At 45.3% G+C, this 23,840-nt stretch overlaps 1 long non-coding RNA gene across 4 annotated transcripts; it reads right to left on the bottom strand.

Moving 5' to 3' along the window:
- Window positions 1-18,401: 18,401 nt before the first annotated feature.
- On the bottom strand, window positions 18,402-23,320 carry LOC112546219 (uncharacterized). 4 transcript variants are annotated; one of them, XR_016348597.1, is made up of 4 exons: window positions 23,035-23,320; window positions 22,009-22,268; window positions 21,518-21,689; window positions 18,402-18,678 (listed from the first exon to the last, which is right to left on the bottom strand). It is a non-coding gene; the product is annotated as an uncharacterized LOC112546219 (long non-coding RNA). The 4 variants fall into 4 exon arrangements; XR_003089863.3 differs by lacking the exon at window positions 22,009-22,268 and having other exon boundaries at window positions 21,518-21,747; XR_016348596.1 differs by lacking the exon at window positions 22,009-22,268 and having other exon boundaries at window positions 21,518-21,743.
- Between the last annotated feature and the right edge of the window lie 520 nt (window positions 23,321-23,840).

Genomic DNA, 23,840 nt, shown 5'->3' with positions numbered 1-23,840 from the left:
ATTTGAACCTGGGACCTTTAAAGCTTAGTGTAAGAGCCTCTACAGCCTGAGCTATAAAGTCAGCTGTCTGTCAGTTTAGACTCTAGAGCTCCCTTGTGCTTATGTCTACTATAAGTGGTCTAAGTGACACCACATGGAACGGTGAACCACACTAGGGCTATGTCTAGACTGCAAGCCTCTTTCGAAAGAGTGCGTCTAGACTGCACGCGGAACTTTTGAAAAAGCAAGCCGCTTTTTCGAAAGAAAGCACCCAGTGAGTCTGGATGCTCTCTTTCTAAAAAGCCTGTTTGCTTTCAAGAACGCCTTCTTTCGAAAGAGCACTTTCGAAAGAAGGCGTTCTTCCTCGTGGAATTAGGTTTACCACCGTCGAAAGAAAAGCCGCGTTCTTTCGATTTAATTTCGAAAGAACGAGGCTGCAGTCTAGACGCAGGTGAAGTTTTTTCGAAAAAAGGCTACTTTTTTCGAAAAAACCCCTGAGTCTGGACACAGCCTAGGTGCATGGGTTACACTGCTCTCAGGGTTTTTTGGACCTCCTCCTTTGAAAGCCAGACCTGACTGTGCAATTCTAAGATGGACTTTACAAACTGTCTGAAAGATTCTGTGTTGGGCCTCTGAGAAGAGCAGCACAAAAGTTGCTGGCCAGGCAGAGGGCTTTTAAACCATCTTTGCACTGGGCTACTTTAGGGACTGCAGTGGCTGCTGGTGAAACGTAAACAACTTTTAGGGTCTAAGGGTGCATCTATACTGCAGGGCTTAACTCAAAATAAGCTGCGTCAATTGAGCTACGTCAATTGCGTATCATTTCAAAATAAGCTATTTCGAAACAAGGAGCATCTACAAAGCATTTATTCTGAAATAGAGCACTCTTCCTCCAACTTCCCTTATTCCTCACACAATGAGTAGGGTTGCCAGATAGTTTAACCAAAAATACCGAACACAGCCCCACAATTGCCAAGTGTGTCGTAGGGTTGCCAGGTGTCCAATATTTTCGCCTCCTGGCAGGGAAAAAATCCAGAAAATAGCAGACATTTTAAGTGTCTGGTATTTTCTGGATTTTTTTTACTGGACAGGAGGTGAAAATACTGGACTGTTCAGGTCAATACCGGACACCTGGCAACCCTACCAATGAGGGTTACAGGAGTCGGAGTAAAAGTCCTCCAGTTTGACAGTATTTTGACACTATTTCAGAATAACTGCCTGCTGTGTAGACACTTACTACGTTATTTTGGAATAGCGCTAGTTATTTCCAAATAGTGTCGCAGTGTAGATGTATCCTAAGTTTCGGCAGCCTCTAAGACAGGGGGTCTCAAACTCACTTTACCTTAAGGCCAGTGCCAGTCTTCAAATCCTTCTAGCAGGCCAGGGAGCACTCCCTTCCGGCTCTGGTGGAAGGGGGTTCCCTCACATTCCCCCGTGGCCATGTGTCTCCCAGCCCCTCCTTCTGGCCCACACGTTCTCCCCATATGTCTCCCGGCCCTGCCTCCCACTCCCACATGATTTAAAACCCACCTGGGCTATATCTACACTGGTGGGTTGTCGTACCAGAAGTATACAAATGAGGCTAAGCGTGGAATATCGCCGAGCCTCATTTGCATATCTAATGAGCTGCCATTTTTGAAGAAGAGGCTCTTGCACTAGAAGGAGCTGTCTACACTGCCCCTTCTTGCGTAAGAAAAACCCTCTTGCGCAACGCTGCTACGCTGATTATTTACAGGAATAACAGCATTGCACAAGAGGGTTTTTCTTGCACAAGAAGGGGCCGTGTAGACAGATCCTCCTAGCGCAAGAGCCTCTTGCGCAAAATGGTGGCTCATTAGATATGCAAACGAGGCTCGGCGATATTCCACGCTTAGCCTCATTTGCAGACTTCTGGTGCAACAACCCACCAGTGTAGACATAGCCCAGGGGCCCCCACCAGCTGGACAGAGGAATTAGAGTGACTTCCTGCTGCTAGTTCTATACTGCTGCCAGAATGTTCTTGGTGCATGGGAAGGTGTGTTCGGAGCCCCTGGTCCATAGGTTTGAGCTGTGAAACTATTACCTCTTTTTTTTTAAACTGACTAGATCTCCATGACACCAGCTCTCCTGATTTGATCACAAGCCTCCTGATTATGGGGGCTTTTTTTTTCTTTCTGGAAAGCCCCAGCCACATTATTAGCATTAAGCCAGACCTGGGAACTTCATTACTTGATGCCTCATGCACCGCTAGGAAATATGATCATTCTGATGCAATCAATTAGGCTTGCTTGCTGGCACATCATATTGAACAAATATCCCAGCCTTCCTTCTTTTTTTTTTTTTTTTATTTCTTTTTTTTTTTAAAGGAAGACTTTCGGTCTCATGGTTATTGAAGAAAAGCAAGAAAACATGCCCCAAGTTCAGGTATTGGGATGGATGCTGGAGTAACATCTTGGAACCTAATCTGATCAGTTTCCCACATCCCTCATTCCTACATCCCACCTGGAATATGTCCTGTGCTGGCTTCAGGAAAACCATTCAATATGTCAGTGCACAGAGTAGTACCAGTACTGCAGAAAGCTGGGAGTTTACACCTCCATGGGTTACCTAAAAAGGACGTCAGGATAAGCTATTGATGGAACCAGCGGAAATTGGTCCTCCAGCAGCTAGAAGGGCTGGTAACAGACAGAGGCCAATCAGGGCCAAGCAGGTCAGATAAATAGGGTTGTCTACTTCTGTAAGGGGACAATTCTGGCTGCAGTTGGGAGGGGAGGAGGAATGTTGTGCTTGCCCTATACCCAGGGGTGCATTTCACCCAGGAAACAAATTTTATTTTTGTCCTTTATTGTGGTAGCACCTAGGGGACCTGTTCAGGGACTAGAGTCTTGTTCTGCTGGACGCAGTCCAAACACAGAACCAAAAAGCACTCTCCACTCCAAAACACACTAATGTTCACCCTGGAAACCTGATATTCAGTTTCCTTTATCCAACCACTGCCACGTGTCCAGCCAAAACGACTTTAATTTCACAGTCTGTCTAATTAACTTGGTTGCCTGACCATCGTTATATCCTAAGCAAATACCACAAAATTGTGCCAAACTGCACACAACAATCTACAGACCCCGAATTATTTGTAGCGGCTGGATCGTAGCCTCAGGCGGTATAAACTGGCAGAGCCAAATCACAGCTTGATGCCCACTGAAGAGCTGATGCACATTCGGAGAATAAATCCAGAGAACAGATGCATTCAAGAAAACCAAAAGCTGCTTTATTTTGCTACAAACGCGTTGCTCCGCTCTGCTAGGAAGCTGTTCAGACAGTCGGACAATATGCCACGCTAGTTTTTAAGCAACATGCCCACCATGCTACACCGAAAGAGATGGAACGTTGGAATATGCTACATTTGCCTTCTTCACTTTGCTCAGCATACACCTGGCGAGCTGAAACAAGAGGCCGCATTTTATAGCAAGTATTTGGCTAGGGCCATTAGCTTTCCAATTTGGTTTCATCAGATGGCTCCACAGGAGGGTGCTTTCCAAATTTATTGCATGGTTTGTCAATAAACAGTTGCCTGTGAATGGCAGTAAGCTCCACGGCCTGAAATAGTGAAATGTCTCACATTCCCACTAGACAGAGAAGTCCATCTCTGGGTTATCTGGCTGTTGGGACAGATGGGACAGACAGAGGACTTGTTGATGCTTAAAGTGCCGCAGCTGTAGCACTTCATGGTGGACACCACCTACGTTGACAGGAGGGGATCTCCTATTAGTGTAGGTAAGCCCTTTTCCCGGGAGACAATAGCTAGGTTGATGGAGAAATTCTTCCACTGATCTAATGCCATCTTCACAGGGACTTAGGCCGGCTTAACTACCCCACTCAGAGGTTAAGTATCAGAGGGGTAGCTGTGTTAGTCTGAATTTGCAAAAGCAATGAGGAGTCCTGTGACAGCTTATAGACTAAGGGTATGTCTACACTTGCTCCCTATCTCGAGATAGGGATGCAAATGCAGTGTACTGAAATTGCTAATAAAGTGCGGGATTGAAATATCCCACACCTAATTAGCATAATCGCATCCAGCCGCCATTTTGAAATCACATTATTTCAAAAACAAAAGCCCCATGTAGCAGCATTATTTCGAGAGGAAACTCTTCTTGCAAAATAACTGTTACTCCTCATACAATGAAGTTTAACAGTTATTTTGAGAGAAGGGTTTTGTCTCGAAATAACGCTGCTACACAGGGCTTTTTATTTCACAATAATGCGATTTCAAAATGGCGTCCGGACACGATTATGCTAATTAGGCGTGGGATATTTAAATCCCGTGCTTCATTAGCAATTTTGGTACACTATATTTGCATCCCTATCTCGAGATAGGAAGCAAGTATAGACATACCCTAACAATTTTACTGGAGCATAAGCTTTCGTGGGCAAAGACCCACTTCGTCCGATGCATCTGACGAAGTGGGTCTTTTCCCAAGAAAGTTTATGCTCTGATACATCTGTTAGTCTATAAGGTGCCACAGGACCACTCAGAGGTGTGGATTTTTCACACCCCGGCCTCCACAGCTAAATCAACCTAATTTTCTAGTGTCGACCAGGACAAGAGTATCCCTTGATTCCACCTCAACTCTTATGGAGAATCTAATCAGCAAGTGTGAGAGAAAGGACGTAGGTAAAATGGGAATTGCTGCCGTGTTATGCACAGGTGGGCCATGCTAATGAGCTATCCTGCCTCCAAAAGTGGCCCGGACCAGGTTTGCAATGTGGGGACAAAAGGGGCAGCTGTCCTGGGAACTGGTGGCTGGGAGTCACAGGCCCTTTCTAATCACTTTCTGAGAACCCGGAAATGCTGAAGAACTGCATGGGGGAGGCTTCTGCCCACAGAACTGCACCTTCTGCCTGAGGCCCCTCCCCATCTTGCCCAGCGACCCAGAAATTCTGCCGATCGCCCTGGCCAAGACCACATGTTGCAGAGGAGGGTGGGAAGAGATCCATAATGCACCGGGTCCATTGTGCAACAGTAAATACTACACAGCAAATTCTTCCTGACCTGGCCTACAGCAGTTACGCCCTGAAGCATCAGAGCTGATAGCCCTGATGGTCTGTACCTCAGCTTTTGCAAGAGCAGCACAGTGTCTGAACATCTGTAATACAAGAGCTTTTCAGGAAATGGAGTTTCCCTCCATCAGAAAATGTCACAAGAAGGAAGAAGAAAAAAAAAAGAAAATCATTGCAAATCAGAAAAAAAAGAGTCAGATTTGCAAATCTTCTCTGTGGGAGGAACATTTTAAAAGTAGTTTGGGAAGAATTAAAAAGAGGTGGGTTTTTTTTTGTAAATTTCTGGCCCTGTACTGGACTGCTGAATTGCTAAGGATCTTGGAAATTTGTGAGTCAGAGGTCCTAGGGCTTCCAAGCAAGATGACAAGATGCTAAGAGGTGGATGAACCGGCAGGAAAGCAGTCAGGTTTTCATCTGTGGCTTCCTGTGACCGTTATTCAGAATTCGCCATGTTCCCATGGAATGCATTGATTTCACCAACAGAAAAACAATCAGCTGGAAAATTTCCAGCCAACCCCATCTAATACTGTCTATGAGTCTTGAAGAACTATGGCAGGGACAACCGTGTGAATTGGTTCTGGGTTCAGTCTGATAGCAGCCGTTCTGGATAGCAGATTTTGTTCTTATGTCTGCAAAGCGCTAATCTCCTCTGTGATGCTTTCGAAATTACGAGGAAACAAAAGTGAAAACACTATTAAGTTCATCTAGTTCATCTTCCAGTCAGTGCAGGATGACTCTCCAGGTTATTTTCTTCCATCCTTGCTGAAATGATGATAGGAATTGGCTAGTACTTGGCTTTCCATCCTGACCAGTTAGACTATTTCACCATTGAGTTATGTGTTGTGTTTGGTATCCATTCTTTGCTCTAGGCATTTTCACCAAAGTTAAAATACAAAGTCCCAAATTACATCACCTGACTATGGACAGAAATGCCATTGCCACACCTTGTAGTAGTGCTATTTTCCCACCATTAGCACAGTCCTAGGGTTACATGGTGACTTTAGGCAAAGCCCAGAGGAAGGGGAGATGCAGAAATTGATTCAGACACATATGCGTCAGAGCCACAATCTTTCCTCTGCTTCCTCCTTGTTGCTGGGCACACAGAGTTGGTCACTTACCGATTGACTAACTCAGTAGCCTATTACAACAGTCTCCTCATCACATGTGGACCATAAGGACTCCTCAGATCTCAGGCCAGAAGAGACCATCATGGACCATCTAGTCTGGGCTCCAGCATAGCACGGGCCATACAATTTAAGAACACAAGAACATGAGAATGGCCATACTGGGTCAGACCCAAAGTCCATCTAGCCCAGTATCCTATCTGCTGACAGTGGCCAATACCAGGTGCCCCAGAGGAAGTAAATGCACCAGTTAATCATCAAACGATCCCTCTCCTGTCATCCATTTCCAGAAAAACGGAGGCTAGGGACACCATTTCTACCCATCCTGGCTAATAGCCATTGATGGAACTAACCTCCATGAATTTATCTAGCTCTTTTTTGAACCCTGTTAAAGTCCTGGCCTTCACAACATCCTCTGGCAAGGAGTTCCACCGGTTGACTGTGCGCTGCATGAAGAAAAACTTCCTTTTGTTTGTTTTAAACCTGCTACCTCTTAATTTCATTTGGTGACCCCTAGTTCTTATATTATGGGAACAAGTAAATAACTTTTCCTTATTTACTTTTTCTCATACCAGTCATGATTTATAGACCTCTATCTTATCCCCTCCTTAGACTCCTCTTTTCTTAGCTGAAAAATCCTAGTCTTTTAATGTCTCTTTAATGTGACGGGTTATAGTGGACCACAAGTTAAATATGAGTCAGCAGTGTGATGCTATTGCAAAGAAAGCAAACATGATTCTGGGATGCATTAACAGGTGTGTTGTGAGCAAGACATGAGAGGTCATTCTTCCGCTCTACTCTGAACTGGTTAGGCCTCAATTGGAGTATTGTGTCCCGTTCTGGGCACCGCATTTCAAGAAAGATGTGGAGAAATTGGAGAGAGCCCAGAGAAGAGCAACGAGAATGATTAAAGGTTTAGAGAACATGACCTATGAGGGAAGTCTGAAGGAATTGGGTTTGTTTAGTTTAGAAAAGAGAAGATTGAGGGGGGACATGATAGCAGTTTTCAGGTATCTAAAAGGGTGTCATAAGGAGGAGGGAGAAAACTTGTTCATCTCGGCCTCTGAGGATAGTACAAGAAGCAATGGTCTTAAACTGCAGCAAGGAAGTTTTAGGTTGGAGATTAGGAAAAAGTTCCAAACTGTCAGGGTGGTGAAACACTGGAATAAATTGCCCAGGGAGGTTGTGGAATCCCCATCTCTGGAGATATTTAAAAGTAGGTTAGATAAATGTCTATCAGGGATGGTCTAGACAGTATTTGATCCTGCCATGAGGGCAGGGGACTGGACTCGAAGACCTCTTGAGGTCCCTTCCAGTCCTAGTATTCTATGATTCTATGATTGATTCATATGGGACCAGTTCCAAACCCCTAATCATTTTTGTTGCCCTTTTCTGAATCTTTTCCAATTCCAATATATCATTTTTGAGATGCGGTGACCACATCTGTATGCAGCAGTCAGAATGTGGGCGTACCATGTTTTTATATAGATGCAATAAGATATTTTCTGTCTTCTTCTCTGTCCCATTTTTCATGATTCCTCATATTCTATTTGTTGTTTTGACTGCCGCTGCACACTGAGTAGATATTTTCAGAGGACTATCCATAATGCCTCCAAGAACTCTCTCTTGAGTGATTGTAGCTAAATTAGTCCCCCTCATATTGTATGTATTTCCCTTAACCAATCCTTGTTTGGACTACAGCAGATCTTTTAGAAAAGCATCCCCCCTTGATCTTAAAATGGACAGGGATCGAGAATCCACAATGACCCTTTACAAGATGTTCAAGCGGTTAATTACCCTCACTTACAAATGCATGCCTTATTCCCATCCTCAATTATTACCTTCAACTTCCTGCCTTTGAATCACATGTGATTCTTCTCTGCGTGAATGAATTGTGGGGGAGTGGAGAAATCACTCCACTCATTCGCTACATTCATGCTCCAGGGAGGGATTAAGTAGGGAGAGCTAACATCTAGGTAACCTTCTCCAGGGTAAATGGAAACTCCTTATCCTCTGATGCGGGAGTCATTATAATGGGCCACTCTGGGACTCGAGAACTTTGTCTGCCCTCCCTCAAAATTAGTTTAGATCGTGTTTACTTCAATAGCATCTGTGGGCCAAAAATGAGCACCCCCCTTGTGCTATGTCCAGCACAAACACAGAATAATAGACAGTCCCTGCCCCACAGTGCTTGCAATCCAATTAGACAACCCAGACAACAGGTAAGGGACAGAGGTGCAATGCACACGCAGAGGGATCAGCACAGTGGTGTCAAACATCATGTTAGTGCCACAATTGTTCTGGGTGTTTGTGATGGGGTTGAGGAGAACCCCTCCCATGGCAGGACGAGGGCACCTCATCTTTCTCAAGGTTGGTGTGCATGTAACCTATGTCTCCTAATCCTGAGTCAGTATACTTGCCCTTCTTAGTAAGGTAATAAGGCCTAATGGCCAAAGTCATAGAATCATAGAGCTCAGGAAGTCATCAAGTCCAGCCCCTGCCCAAGGCAGGACCAACCCCAACTAACTCAACCCAGCCCTGGCTCTGTCAAGCCGAGACTTAAAAACCTCTAGGGATGGAGATTCCACCACCTCCCTAGGGAACCCATCCCAGTGCTTCCCCACCCTCCTAGGGAAATAGCTTTTCCTAATATCCAACCTAGATCTCTCCCACTGTAACTTGAAACCATTGTTCCTTGTTCTGCCATCTGTCACCACTGAAAACAGCCTCTCTCCATCCTCTTTGGAACCTCCCTTCAGGAAATTGAAGGCTGCTATCAAATCCCCCCTCACTCTTCTCTTCTGCAGACTAAACAAATCCAGATCCCTCAGTCTTTTCTCATAGGTCATGTGCTCCAGCCCCCTAGTCATTTTGGTTGCCCTCTGCTGAACCCTCTCCAATGCGTCCACATCCTTTCTGTAGTGGGAGGCCCAGAACTGGACACAATACTCCAGATGTAGCCTCACCAGAGCTGAATAAAGGGGAAGTACCACTTCTCTAGATCTTCTGGCAATGCTCCTCCTAACGCAACCTAATATGCCATTAGTCTTCTTGTCACTGTACTCGTCCCTAATAGCTGGGCAGTGTGGCCCAATGGCCAGAGTCAATAGATTTGCCCCAGTCAGAAGAGCATGCCCCAGTGGCTACCGTCAGTAAATTTGCTCTAGTGAGATAGGGCAATGGGGCCCAATGGCCAAAGTCAATAGATTTGCCCCCGTCAGCTGGGACATTAGACCTAGCAGCTACAATCAGTAAATTCACCTCAGTGAGACAGGGCAGAACTGCCCTAGCCACCAGAATCCATAGATTCCCTCCTCCTGGCAGGACAGTAATGCCTAGGAGCCAGAGTCAGGCAGGTTTGGGATTGTCACTCACAAGGAAGGGAGGGGTTGGCCCAGGTAGAGGTATCCATTTTCCACAGGCTGTGTGTAATTCCTTTTATTCTCAGGCTATATCTACACTATGGGGTTTTTCCGGGATACCGGGATACCGGAAAAACTCCGCTGCATCCAGGGAACGCATCTGCTTTTCCGCTTTTTTTTTTGCAGAAAATCAGACGCGCTCTTTCAGAAGCTCTGTCTTCCTCCTCCCATGAGGTAGAAGGGCTCTTCCGAAAAAGGAGACTTTTCTGAAATTGGGCCCAGTATAGACGGGCCAAATTTCGGAAAATCCTCTTCTGAAAAAAAAAATCGAAAAAGGTGTGCAAATTGCAGAGCGCAATTTGCATACCTTTACCTGATAGATGATTGTAGTGTATACATAGCCTCGTTATCAGGGCTCCCCAAACCACGGCGAGATCGACTCGCCAGCCCTGCACCGCACATGCACCAGATCGGTACTGCGCATGCGCGCAACGCCGGTAAATAGGGTGAATGGAGTGACCGGCTGAAATCTACTCGCCCTGGGCGAGTAGAAAAAGCGATTTGTCGATCCCTGCTCATTAGCATTCGGTGCACTGCCTGTATCCTGTGCTTAAGACACGTTAGAGAGAAAATGTGCCTCTAGAGCGTTTTGTGATCTAAAATTTATCTTACAGTTAATTTGTCTCAATGCCACCACTTGGCATAACTTTTTCTCTAAACTTATGGCACCGGGTTCTTCTTCAATCATTTGCATCAAGTATTTCTTAACTCCGAAGGCCTAATATGGCACAAGGAAAATCTAATAGACTTCAGCCTGTTGGCCTTGCATTTCAGCCCTCCCTTCTTAGACGCCTAATACTTATGCCTTCTGTTGGCCAGTCTTATTCTTCTAGGCTGTGTCTACACTGGGCCACTTATTCCGGAAAAGCAGCCGCTTTTCTGGAATAAGCTGTGAGCTGTCTACACTGGTACCTTGAATTTCTGGAAAAGCAGTGATGATTTACTGTAAGAAATCAGCTGCTTTTCCGGAAAAACTATGCTGCTCCCGCTCAGGCAAAAGTCCTTTTTCCGGAAAACTGTTCCAGAAAAGGGCCAGTGTAGACAGCACAGTAGTCTTTTCCGCAAAAAAGCCCCAATCGTGAAAATGACGATCGGGGCTTTTTTCCGGAAAAGCGCGTCTACATTGGCCACGGACGCTTTTCCGGAAAAAGGGCTTTTCCGGAAAAGCATCCTGCCAATGTAGACGTTCTTTTTCCGGAAATACTTATAACAGAAAACTGTTCCGTTTTAAGCATTTACGGAAAAAGGTGCCAGTGTAGACACAGCCCTATAGTCCTAGCATCACATAAAACATAATAAATGAACAATAATCTAACATAACTGGCTACTAATCTAGCCTCCCAGCTCCATGAACGCAGCAGATCATTTTCAAGGCCTCATGAAATGGAATGTGAATACTCCTGTCTCTCAAAACTCCGGATCTTGGATTATAAACATTGTGCCTTCTCTTTCCTCTTCCATCCCTCCACCCCAAATCCATTCCTCTTCTTCTTATTTACTACACCGCAAATTTGATCACCCTTTTAAAGGGGCACAGAGAGGTCTTTACCTCAATGTGTGGAGTTGGTCTTATCTCTGGATTGATTTAGGGTTGCATTTTACGCCTTTGAAACCACTGGCAAATAAATCTCAGTTAAACTTCAAACAAAATCAGTTATCTGCTTCTAGCCCCCCAAGCAATTAGCTTTGTAATCCTCTGTAGTGGGAGTGAATTTAACTTCCAGTTCTGAAGGGCACTGCCTGAGGTAGAAAATCTATCAAAGAAATAGATCAAGGTGTTACCTCATCATTGCAGAGGGTTAGGTGAAATCATGACCTCAGAAAGTCGTTCTACAGGAGATGAAATTCTATTTCTCTTCTCCTGTGAAGCAAAACATGACCAATGGAATTTCAGACTGTGTCTTGAGTTTATAATGTCTAGAAGGTGCCTTTGAGGTTATTTCAGCCAAAGGGACTAAACAGCATAAAGAATAAAACTTCCATAAGTTAGAAAAGTACATAAAGGTCTCCTACATAATTTCCTCTTTTATGCATTGTGATGCAATGCAATGCAAGTGGGCATCTGTGAGTCATGATGCAGAGTTACAAACCCAGCAAGAAAAAAGATACCACATCAATATTTGTTAGGATTTCCAGCAGCCTGTTAAATCAGTGTGGAGATCTGAATCCCAAGCAAATTCCAGTTAGATTTCTTTTCAAACGAAGGCCATTTCTCAATGTATCCCATGGGGAAATGACGCTAGTGGTTTTTCTGGTTATTCTTGAAGCAAGTGTTAATTAAAATCAGTCACTCTATCAATCACAGTGTTTATTTGCAGGAGGGAAGAGTACATTATTATTATGGACTAATCCTCCTTACCAAAAAAAATGCCTTGTGAGAATTGAAAGGTTTTCCATGAATACTCTGTTTTAAGAATGCTGTCAGTGGGTGAAATTCAATTCAGTGCAGAGGAGACAGCTGTATTCAATAGCTGGTGCATGGACCTTATGCTTGACCGATTAATTTCGCCCACTTCCACCAGAGTGTTGTGGTTCTCTAGATCAGCACTGTCTTGGCATGAGCCTCAGATACCAAATGTCATGCCTGCATGGCCGAATCTGTCACTGACATGGGTAATTCTGCTCATCAACTTCCCTTCCAGAATCAGGCAGCTGGAAGACACACCACCAGAATTCTATATGGTGTTATTCCTTATGCCACATGGAGACTGTGGTCAATCTTGTGGCACGTGGCAGGACGTAGCACTGTTACACGAGAAATGAATTGGAATGAGGAGGCTTAAGAGTTAGTCGTTCCTCTAAGAAGTGTCAGGCTGTCGATAATAAAGGCAGCATAGGAACTATTATGCTCGTATGTAGATGGCATATGAGCTAGGCTCCGTTCAAGGGAGCTTTTTTCTTTGCTGTCTCTAGACCAGGCCAAACCAAAACCCTGGTTCCAAACTCTCCCGACTTTGGGGAATGGGACTGGAAATCCAGATCCTATTTTTACAATGGAGCTTGGGCTCTCATTTCAACGTAAAACCATCCAACTGGCCTTTGTTTGTTGGGTTCTGGATTGTGTGCCATCTAAGGGCACTCTGGGTATGTCTAATCTAAATTGTTTTTTCAAAAAAACCTGCCTGTTTTTTGAAAAAACTTCACCTGCATCCACACTGCAATCTTGTTCTTTCAAAATTAAAGCAAAAGAACGCAGGATATTTTTCGACATTGGTAAACCTCAAATTACGAAGAACGCCTTATTTGAAAAAAGACATGTGTGGACACACAACAGGGACATTTTTCAAAAGGAGAAGCAATCAAAAAAAGCACAGGTGCCCCGGTGGCCATTCTGTGACTAGCAATCAGGGCTTTCTTTCGAGAGAGCGTCCATGCAGTCTGGACGCTCTCTTTCGAAAAAGCAGGTCACTTTTTCGATCCGGTTTCGAAGTGTGGATGCTCTCTTTCGAAGGAAGCTTGCAGTCTAGACGTACCCTCAAAGGGGAGGGTGTAAGGGCCACCCACATGTAAGTTTACCATCTGGCTAATGTTTGACTGACCTGGACAGTTTGTTCTGGATTTGCCAGAAAAATAATGTGATCTTCTGAGGGCTTTGTAAAATACGTGTTTAAAGATTTTCCTTGTTATCACAACACACTGTGATCTCTGATGTTACAACTATTTTTCCTAGAATCATAGAATTCTAGGGCTGGAAGAGACCTCAGGAGGTCATTGAGTCCAGCCCCCTGCCGAAAGCAGGACCAACCCCGACTCAATCATCCCAGCCAGGGCTTTGTCAAGCCGGGACTTAAACACCTCTAGGGATGGAGATTCCACCACCTCCCTAGGTAACCCATTCCAGTGTTTCCCCACCCCCTCTAGGGAAATAGTTTGTCCTAATATCCAACCTAGACTTCTCCCACTGTAACTTGAGACCATTGCTCCTCGTTCTGCCATCTGTCACTAATAGGTGTCTCTGTGTGCATGTGTAAGAGAGAATGAATCCTAGAATCCTAGAACTGGAAGGGACCTCGAGAGGTCATTGGGTCTAGTCCCCTGCCCTCACGACAGGACAAAGCACCATCTAGATCATCCCTGACAGGTGTCTGTCTATCCTGATCTTAAATATCTCTAGTGATAGAGATTCCACAAGCCCCTTAGGCAAATGATTCCAGTGTTTAACCTCCCTGACAGTTAGGAAGTTTTTCCTAAAGTCCAACCTAACCCTCTCTTGCTGCAATTTAAGCCAATTGCTTCTTGTCCTATCCTCGGAGGCCAAGGAGAACAAATTTTTCCCCTCCCCCTTATAACACACTTTTAGATATTTGAAAACTGCTATCATGTCCCCTCTCAGTCTTCTCTTTTCTATACTAAACAAACCCAGTTCTTTCAGTCTTCCCTCATGGGTCATGTTTTCTAGACCTTTCATCATTTTTGTTGCTCTTCTCTGGACCTTCTCGGATTTCCCCACATCTTTCCTGAAATGTGGTGCCCAGAACTGGACACGATATTCCAGTTGAGGCCTAATCAGAGCAGAACAGAGTGGAAGAACAACTTCTCGTGTCTTGCTCACAATGTAATTGACGAGATCCGGACTGAAATTCAGAGGTATGTGGGAGGCCTGTAGCGGGGGCAGTAGAAAGTATCGTAGGGCTAGGTTGGTGAATTTTGGCAGAGTGTATTGAGGGCTGTGCCGAGGTCTGTTTACCCCAAACCTTTGCACATTCTTCCCCAATTGCACACCTGGGCCTCAGTTTACCATCGTGGATCACCAGGCTCCATCTAGTTGAAGAGATGATCTGGAGTTTCATCCTCCAAGCCAAACACTAAGACATCCCCTTCCAGGGCAAAGCAGAAGAGGCCAACTAATACAGTCCTTCCAGCTTCTCACCAAGATGCAACAGTCCTTCCAACAGGGCCAGCCCAGGTCTCCCCATATTTTTGGAGATCATGGCGAAAGGGAGGTTTTTCCCACCCTCTCTGGTGTTTGGCAACAGCTCCTTTGCTAATTTCTTTCCCAGGGTGCCTCCATGAGGCACATATGATTTCATCTGAAGAAGTGAGTTGTGCTCACGAAAGCTCATGATACCATCTACCTTTTTGGTTAGTCTGTCAGGTGCTGCAGGACTATTAGTTGTTTTTAAAAAAAAATCATGGAGAATATGACATCCTCACCTTCCTTAATCTTTCTATTCTGAGCTAAAGGCTGTTCTTGTTATAGATGGGCTCCCTTCCCGTGATACGCCCAAATCTTGAATACTGCATAAAGATGTGGCCTCCTCATTTCAAAAAAGATATATTGGCACTGGAAAAGGTTCAGAAAAGGGCAAACAAATTATTAAGGATTTGGAACGGTTCCCATACGAAGCGAGATTCAAAAGACTTGGACTTTTCATCTTAGAAAAGAGGAGACTAAGGGGGGATATGATACAGGTCTATAAAATCATGACTGGTGTGGAAAAAGTGAATAATGAAATGAATAGGAAGCAGATTTAAAACAAACAAAAGGAAATTGTTCTTCACTCAGCACACAATCAGCCTGTGGAACTCCATGCCAGAGGATGTTGGGAAGTCTTGGACTTTAATAAGGTTCAAAAAAGAACTAGATACATTCATAGAGGTTAGGTCCATCAAAGGCTAATAGCCAGGACGGGAAGGAATCGTGTCCCTAGCCTCTGTTTGTCTGGAAATGGATGACAGGAGAGGAATCATGTGATGATTACCTGTTGCGTTCCCTCCCTCAGGATACTGGGTAGATGGATCTTTGATCTGACCCAGTATGGCTGTTCTTATTTTCTTATGTTCTTCCCCCAGAATGCTTTGTTGTAGCTTCTGAGCAGTCATCCTATGACTACCTCCAAGACTGCAACCTCCTAGGGCTGCCTTAAAGGGGCCAAGCACTCCGGGTAGGAACGCACTGGCTCATGCTGGCCAGAAGGAATGGTACGGCCTATGAATGTGCTGGACTGGATTTATCAGAGGTGTAGCAGGCCAGAGTTGAGGTATATTGACAGAGCTGTTCTGAAAACCAGGACTGGAGTAACAGGATTCCAATGAGTCAGAATAAGAGCCAACTCACATGGCTAGTTTGAGTGTCAGGACTAAAATAACAAGGGGCTTTCTGGGGCCATAGCAAAGTTGCCAAGGGAGGCTTAGTTCCTTGCTCTAGTGAACAATTATATCGATTAGAAAAATTCTCCCCATTATGTTGCAGTCAACTTGCAATAAACAGCTTTTGTGGTTGATTAAACACCTCTGCCTTGATCTTAGCAGCTGTTTATTACCTGCCCGCTACAAAGCCGAAGAGATGATCCCTTTCTTTTATGGGGCTAAAGGCGGCTGTTACGGGACGTAGCTTCACGTGGCGGAACCATGCTGGAGCGTCGCTGTGCAGACCTGGAGATTCGTTTTGATTTTTCTAATTGGTCATTTCAGGGCAGAGTTTGCAACACACTCATTAGCCCCATTTCAAGGCTACAGTGAGATGACGGAGTCAGAGGCATGTTCTGGAGGAGCTAAGTGGGCGAGCTGTGTGTCACAACCTCCTCGAGTGGCTAGTTTTCCTAAAGGATAGCAGCCTACTAATGCTGCCTACCAATGGAATTGTCCTTTTAACTCAAGGGGGCAGTGCTCTATTTTAACAGGGTTAAAGATCCTGCACTGAGGACCTGTAGAAGGCCTGGTTGCATGTACATTGAGTTAATGGTTTCATGAGGCCTCGACCTAGACCTCGAAGAGTGTCCTGAATCACCCTAGCTGGAGCCACGTCCAATGCGGCCGGGTGCAAGTTGACCAGAATGGGACTCCCCACAGCCTAAATGAGCATAAGCATTTCCAAGTGCCTGTTACTCTTATATGCATTGCTCTGCCTGTGCTTATTGATGTGTCACATTGCAGTAGCTGTGTAACCATCTGGCAGTATTAAGCCTGTAATAGGAGTGATGTAGAGAGATTAATAAAAGCAACTATCTATCCCTAATCAACTCTGTCTTGAAGCAAATCCATAATCCTGTTGAGCCCTGGCCCTGTAACTTGACAGGCAGCTCTTCAGGAAGAGACTAGCTCTCTCTGAATACATCACAGCCTTGTACAAGGGGGCCCTGGCATCACCATCATACTACTGTGAATAAAGGCTGATAATAATAAAAATTCAGACTGCAGAGAGGCATGGCCGGGGGAAAGAATGCATTTAGGGCAGATTGAGCAAGAAAGACATGGCTGTAGCCCTAGTTCATGTCCCCTCTCAGGCAAGCGCCAGGTGACTTCACTATTTTTCATGGGAGCTATGAGGTCTGGCATGGCTTTCCCACCCTCCCTGGCCATGGGTGTATCTAGTTGTAGGTCTGTCAGGTGAATACTAGATGAAAACTCTTGTTCACTATTCCCATTGCACGCCAGTGGAGGGAGACAGGTAACAGGAGATGCAATCAAGACAAGTGCAAAGAACTACACCAAGGCAGGAAAAAGCCAGTGAATAAGCTCATAACAGGGCTGCATGGAACTATTACAGGAAAGGATGTAGGGACTTCTAGTGGATCACAAATTCAAAATGAGTCAACCACAGCAAGTTAGGAGCAAAAAAGGCAACTATAAGTTCGTGCTGTATTAACAGCAAAGGTATATGCGAGACAGGGGAGATAACTGTACCGCTGTACTCATCACTGACAAGGGCTCAGATGGCATGTTGTGTCCAGTTCTGGGGGAAGGCCCACTGACAGGGCAGGGACAAAGGAGAGCGCCTTAGAATCACTACCAGAGCACTAGGTGGCACATTCCAGAGCCCCATGCCATGTGCTCCAGCCGGCTCTCAGGGCCAAGGGGAGGGGGTGCCGTTTGGTCCAGGCAGCACTTATGTCTGTCTGTTCTGGTCCCGCCCCTTCCATCCAAGGCCCCACCCCTTCCACCTCAGGCCCCACCCCTGCCGGAGGCATAAAGCCACCCCTTCCACATTGCCCAGGGACCAGGCAATCCGTCTGGCCCCCTTATCTGGGAGCCACATGGTAGGAATGACATAGACACACTGGAGAGGAGATCGACAAACCCGACAAGTGGTTTAGAAAACCGGGCCTACGAGAAAAGCGAAAGGAAAGAAGACTGAGGGGGAAACCTGAGAACTGTTTTCAAATCTGTGAAGGGCTGTTTGAAAGATGATGGTGATCAGTTGTTCCCCATGTCCACTGAAAGTAGCACAAGAAACAAGAGGTTAGTGAGCAGCAAGGGAGAGATGCGTTAAATATTAGGAAATGCTTCGTAACTCTGAGGCTAGCCAAGCTCCGGAAGAGGCGTCCAAGAAAAGTTTACTTGGCCCAGCAGGGGGCTGAGCTAGAACATCTCCCAAGTGCCTTACAGCCCTACATTGGCATGATAGCTATACAATTAGCTGATCTTTCACTAGCCGAAGCATTAGCTCCCCAGTCTCCATTTATCTGCAATCTCACTGGAGGATAACAGAGACAGCTGGTGCAAAGCTCTCATTGAGTGATTTTTAACTGAGACAGCAAAGTCGTAGATATGGCTATGAAATCATGAACCCTTACTTTTATAAGCAAGCTGGTGAGGGATGTGACATACAATGGAATGGATACTGTGGCAAGGGGCCGAATCTGTAAAAAATCAGAAGATTTATATGTATATATACGACTCACATACTTTGGGGTGTTTGGCGTTGCTTTCTGGGTTTTGAGCCTTTAAGTGGCACTTGCTTCATATTTTTAACCATGTTCCTCAATCATTAGCCTAGAAAAGTTTTATTTTAGGAAAGCTGAAATTCCCATGCAATTTTGAGATTCCCGCACCTGGGACTTTGAGAAAAAACACCAAGTCTCCCATTAATATTATGAGAGTCAGTCATATAAAGGACGGGGTCTTAACTTCATTTTATCTTTGAAATATGCAGCATTGCTTCAACATCTCCCTTTCTTCTTGGAGGCTTTCTCCTCCACTCTGATATTATACTTCAGGAATTAACTAATGTCCAAGCGGCCCAGGGAAAGAACTCACAGCTCGTCACCTGCTTCAACATCTGAGTTAAATCTGAAGTCAACAATAAGAGAGACGTTGTAAAGCCGGGGAAAAGATGCAGCACGCTTAATTGCGGCATTAACCGGTGAAATATTAACATGTTTCTAGGGCTTTTTCTGTAAAAAAAAAAAAATAAAAATAGTTCATTATGTTCCATAATCACGCTGAAATATTCATCATGCTGTTAATGAACCATATTCATTTTAAAAATGTGCAACCTGAGACTCGGTCTAACACGATTGGAGAAGATAATTTGCTTATAATGGTGAAGGGGACAAGAACAGTAAAAATAATTGCGTCTCTAAACAGTCTACCCAGTTTTCGCCTGACTAATGAGCAGCTGTTTTTCATTAGCGGCGGTGTTAGCTTGGTAGCCTATCAACCTGCACAGCTGGGCACATTCGCAACAGCTCAGTGTACTACAGAGCCGAGGTTTCCTAAATTGCCGAGACAAGCTGTAGTGAGGTGTTAGGCTTTCGGGGAGTGGTTCTTTGTTTGCTCACACCCACTATTACTTATCTTGCCAATACACGGGGGCTTGGACTGGGCATGGACATCCCTGTGACAGACGTGGGACAAAAATGCATGCGACGAGCTTAAGATGTAAGTGGAAATGGGGGGGAAACAGACACGCATAGAGGTGCAGTGGTGTGGCCAGGGTCCTATTGAAAGAGTCAGGAATGGCACCCAATGCTGTCTTGTAGTCCAGTGTCCTGTCTCATACACCACTCTCTTCTAGAAGTACAGCATTTTAATTCATGGGCTTTGGCTGGCTTGAGGTTAGTGGAATGAAATTCAGAATCTGGCCGTAAGCCTCTACAGGTTGAACCTCTGAAATCCAGGATTCTCTGGTCCGGCAACATCCGTGGTCCTGCTGGAGAGCCTTGGCTCCCGGGAGTGAGACCCCTATCCTTGGGGAACCCTGGCCGGAAGGGCAGCCGTGGGATAAGTGATCCCTGTCCCAGACGAGGATCCTCAGTAGGGTGAGGGAGAAGCGGGGCCACGTGGCTGAGGAACTCTGTTTTGGGGACTACCAGCAAGTACTGCAGGCTGGAGCCAAGGGCAGTGGGGTTGGAGCGGAGTGAACTGCAGGGAGCAGGAGCATCCTGGTAGGCCAGTGGCAGGGGACCTCTCATTATCTGGCAAATTCCCTCACTCGGGATGGGTCAGGCCCTGAGGATGCTGGACAACAGAGGTCCAACCTGTCCTGTTTCCCTCCTCCCCCACCCAATGCATCAGTGAGCTGGGAGTAGAATCCAAAACAGGCAGGCTGCATGGATTATTGCCTTCTATATTCATTCTCTTTAACGGGTCTCCTCCCGGCTACCCCTCCACTGGTCTCTATTAATGTCTCAAGTCAGACCCTTCCATGAAGTTAACTATTCTGAAGAACCGACTCTCTCTAGAGGGCTTGTCTACACTACGGAGAAGATAGATGCTGCCGCAGTCAATCTTCCGGGTTTTGAAGGAGAGGATCTAGTGAAGACTCGCTAATTCAAACCGAGAGGGTGCCCCTGTTGGTACCGGTATTCCTTCTTCTCATGAGGAGTAAGGGAAGTCGACAGGAGGGCATGCTTCTGCCAAGCTCCTGCTGTGTGGACGATGCCAAAACACAGTTTAAGATAAGTCAACTCCAGTATCTGTCCACCAGGCAAATTTGAACCTGGGACGTTTGGAACTTAGTGTAGGAACTTCTACAGCTTGATCTATAAAGCCAGATGACTCTCAGCTTAGGCGGTAGAGTTCCTTTGTTCCTATCTCTCGCTGTAAGTGGTCTAAGTGCCGCTACATGGCGCAGTGACTCACACTAGGGGGACGTCTACACAGCATCATTATTTTGAAATAAGTAGTGTTATTTCGAAATAACTTAGTCCACAACTACACAGCAGGCAGTTATTTCAAAATAATATCAGAAGACTGTTGAGCTGGAGGGCTTTTTACTCCGATTCCTGTTACCCTCATGGTACGAGGAGTAAGGGAAAACAGAGGAAGAGTGCTCTATTTCAAAATAAGTGCTGTGTAGATGCTCCCAATTTTGAAATAAGCTATTTCAAAATAAGCTCTACAATTGACATAGCTCAATTTGCTTTGCTTATTTCAACTTAAGCCCTGCTGTGCAGCTTCTTGCGCAAGAGCTCTTTTGCGGAAGAGTTCTTGCGCAAAAACTCTTCCAGAAGAGAGCGTCTACATTGGCATGTGCTTTTGTGCGAGATGTGCTTTTGCGCAAGAGCATCTATGCCAGTGTAGATGCTCTCTTGCGCAAGAAAACTCTGACGGCCATTTTAACCATAGGGCTCTCTTGCGCAAAAAAATTCATGTTGCCTGTCTACAATGGCCTCTTGCGCAAGAACAGTTGGGCAAAAGGGCTTATTTCTGAGAGGGAGCATCTGAGTTCTGGTGCAAGAAGCCCTGATTTCATATATTAGAACGTCAGTTTACTTGCACAAGAACACGTGGCCAGTGTAGATAGGCAGCAAGTTTTTGCGCAAGAGCGGCTGCTTTTGCATAAGATCGCACAGTGTAGACACAGGCTCATACAGAGTTGCATATCTGAGGTCAACTTTCCCCTTCAGTGGAGACCAGGTCTAGGGGTCTGAGATAGGCTCTTTTAATTGGAAATAATAATTCCACCACGGAAACTAAAGGAGAGTCACAGAATCCTGTCACCAGATGTAGCGGGAGGCAGAAGCAGCATTTTTACCTTATGCTTCTTCCAAAAAGATTAAGAAGAACATCATCTATCGAGACACTGGTTAGGTTAAAAAATGACCAGGGCCAACACAAATCCTCAGTCGGAATCGGCAGAGCCAGGAGAGTAGCCATAGTTAGGAAATGAATGCCAACAATTTTGGAAGAGACGTTAAACCCCAAGCATTCAGGGTGTAAGTCAGTCTAACTGTGAAACCAGGATGAGACCTAAGCGTGATTTTATTCCAGAATAATCTCTCCACTCACCAAGTGCAGTAACCATTGTGGAATGAAGTCACTTTTTTTTTCTGGACTAGAGTTTGCACCTGGGGAGTTATTCCTGAATAGCTATTGTAGAATAGCTCCTGCTTCAGTATCGATGCTGGTCAGACAAGGCGTCTGCTCTGTTTCTCTGGATTTCCTTTCTTCCTATAATCAGCTGTCACAGCGAACATGAAAGTCTCATTATTTACTTATATGCTCCGTGGTATTTCTGTCTTAAGAGATAAGTACATTTAAAGGAGACCATGAGATGGCTCTTTTGCTTTCACTCAAAGGTATAATATACTTGTCTCTCGCACTCCCCCCTTCCTCCCGGAAAGCAATCAGAATCTTATTACACAATGTTAACTAGCAGCTGCCAGGTTTGCTGCCTTGTTTGTGAGGAAATCTAAAAGGCAGGGCAGAGACGAGATGAACTGAATAACCTGGCAGCAAAGAGAGAGGCAGACAGAAGAGCGTGGCGGTGTGTTATTTACCAAATTGCAGGCAAATCCATTAGGCACTCCTTTTGGAGAGGGCGGGTGGGGGGACGTTTTGAAAGCAGAGAAGGAATGCATTTCCTTTATCATTTCTGGTGCCTTGAATTATCAGCAATTTTTTTTCAAGGGCTTGTGAACCAGGGTGTATATCCAATTTTCTGGCAGCCTCGAAATACTTTTAGAGACACTCACACACGTTCCATTGATATTTGGCATTAGTTATTGCAAGAAGATGTCACCGTTTCCTTTATATATTTCTGGAAATAAACAGAGCAACCGAGGCGCCACTGGTAAGCCTTGGCAATGGGGAACGTCGAGCTAAGCAGGCAGGAGACGACATTAAAAATATCCAAAGTAATGTGTGTGGTGTATTTATTACTGCAGAGTCTCATAGGAAAGATTCAAAATACATTATCCAATAGAGAAAGAACCATCCTTAGCCATACACAGAATATGCTGCTGTATAGGGCACCCAAAAACATGGGGCACCGCTGGGTTTTAATGCTCATCCACCCACTTCTTCCTCTCCCTGGTCTGTGGCTCTGGTTTCTTCAGAGAGGATCTAATTAACTTAAAAGTGAAATAGCCTGCTGCTCGATTAGCAGAACGTGGAACTGGTGAAAGAGCCGTTTAGTGGTTCTGAAGCCATTTAAGAGATATTTGCCAACCCCTGGGATATCCTGTCTGTTTCTGAATTTACTATGTTAGTCTACAGGTTCTTCATTTAAAATTAGCTTTTTAAAAATATTTCATTAGTATGTTGCTATCCCTAAAATCACATCTCTAAATCTTGCTCCTCCCACGCTGCCAATGGGAATAAGGGCACCATCTAATAGTACTGTGTAGGGGCCCGTAAATCCTAAGGATGTCCCTGGATACAAAATTAATACAGTTGTATTACTGCAGAAACAGAATGGCGCTATACTGATTTACATCAGCTGCATGTCTGGCCTATCTTGCTTAACGTGAAAGTCCCACCACTCTGGAAGGATGGTGCCCATTTCTGCTAGGATCCATATTTACTGTTCTAGTTGGGATTTCCTGCCATGCGTAGTTGGCCCATCATTCAGCTGGACAGTTGCAGTTCCCTCCTCTGTACCGCATATGGAGATGCATCCTCAGTTCTCCCCTTTGGTTTCAAGAGCCCATTCAGAACTGCTGTGAAAGGGCCTGATTCTCCTCTTATTTACCCTTGGGTAAGCCAGGAGTAATTCCCATGAAGACAGAGCAAGTCAAAGGAGAATGGATCCCTGCAGGAGCGGCCTGAGGCCAGCTGTGGCAGCTGGTGCCCCAGGCAGAAAGTGCAATTGGTGCCCCCACCTGCCCGGCTGTCAATGGCCATGACGTAATCATCGGGTGCCGGGGCGCCCCGTGATGTCATAATCAGGCTCCCCGGGCTGGCGGCGCCCTAGGCAACCACCGAGTCTGCCTATGCTCATGGGCCGCCCCTGGATCCCTGGGTCTTTTCTCTTGTTTACATCATGGACCACATCTGCTTCTCTAAGTCCAGGTCTACACTAGACCTGCAAGGTCAGGTTAAGGTACACAACTCCAGTTACGTAAAGTACATATTTTACGTAGTTTATCTTAAGCAAAGTTTGGTGCCATCTATGCAGAGGGAGGCCAATGGGAGCAAACATTTATGTCGGCTTCCCTTACTCCTCACTACTGCAAGTACTGGTGCCAAGTAAAGCTGCTCTCAGCATTTGATTTAGATGGTCTTAGCTAGACCCACTAAATCCAATACCAGAAGATCAATCTTCAGTGCAGCAAGTGAAGATATGGTCTTACTTTCTACTCTTTTTGGTCCATTTGCTCATCTATTATAG

This window comes from Pelodiscus sinensis, chromosome 2 (genome assembly GCF_052426305.1).
Source record: "Pelodiscus sinensis isolate ZL-2025 chromosome 2, ASM5242630v1, whole genome shotgun sequence".
Classification (NCBI taxonomy): Eukaryota; Metazoa; Chordata; order Testudines; family Trionychidae; genus Pelodiscus; species Pelodiscus sinensis.
The sequence above is the reverse complement of the archived record's forward strand: the minus strand, read 5'-3'. Positions and strand labels throughout refer to the sequence as shown.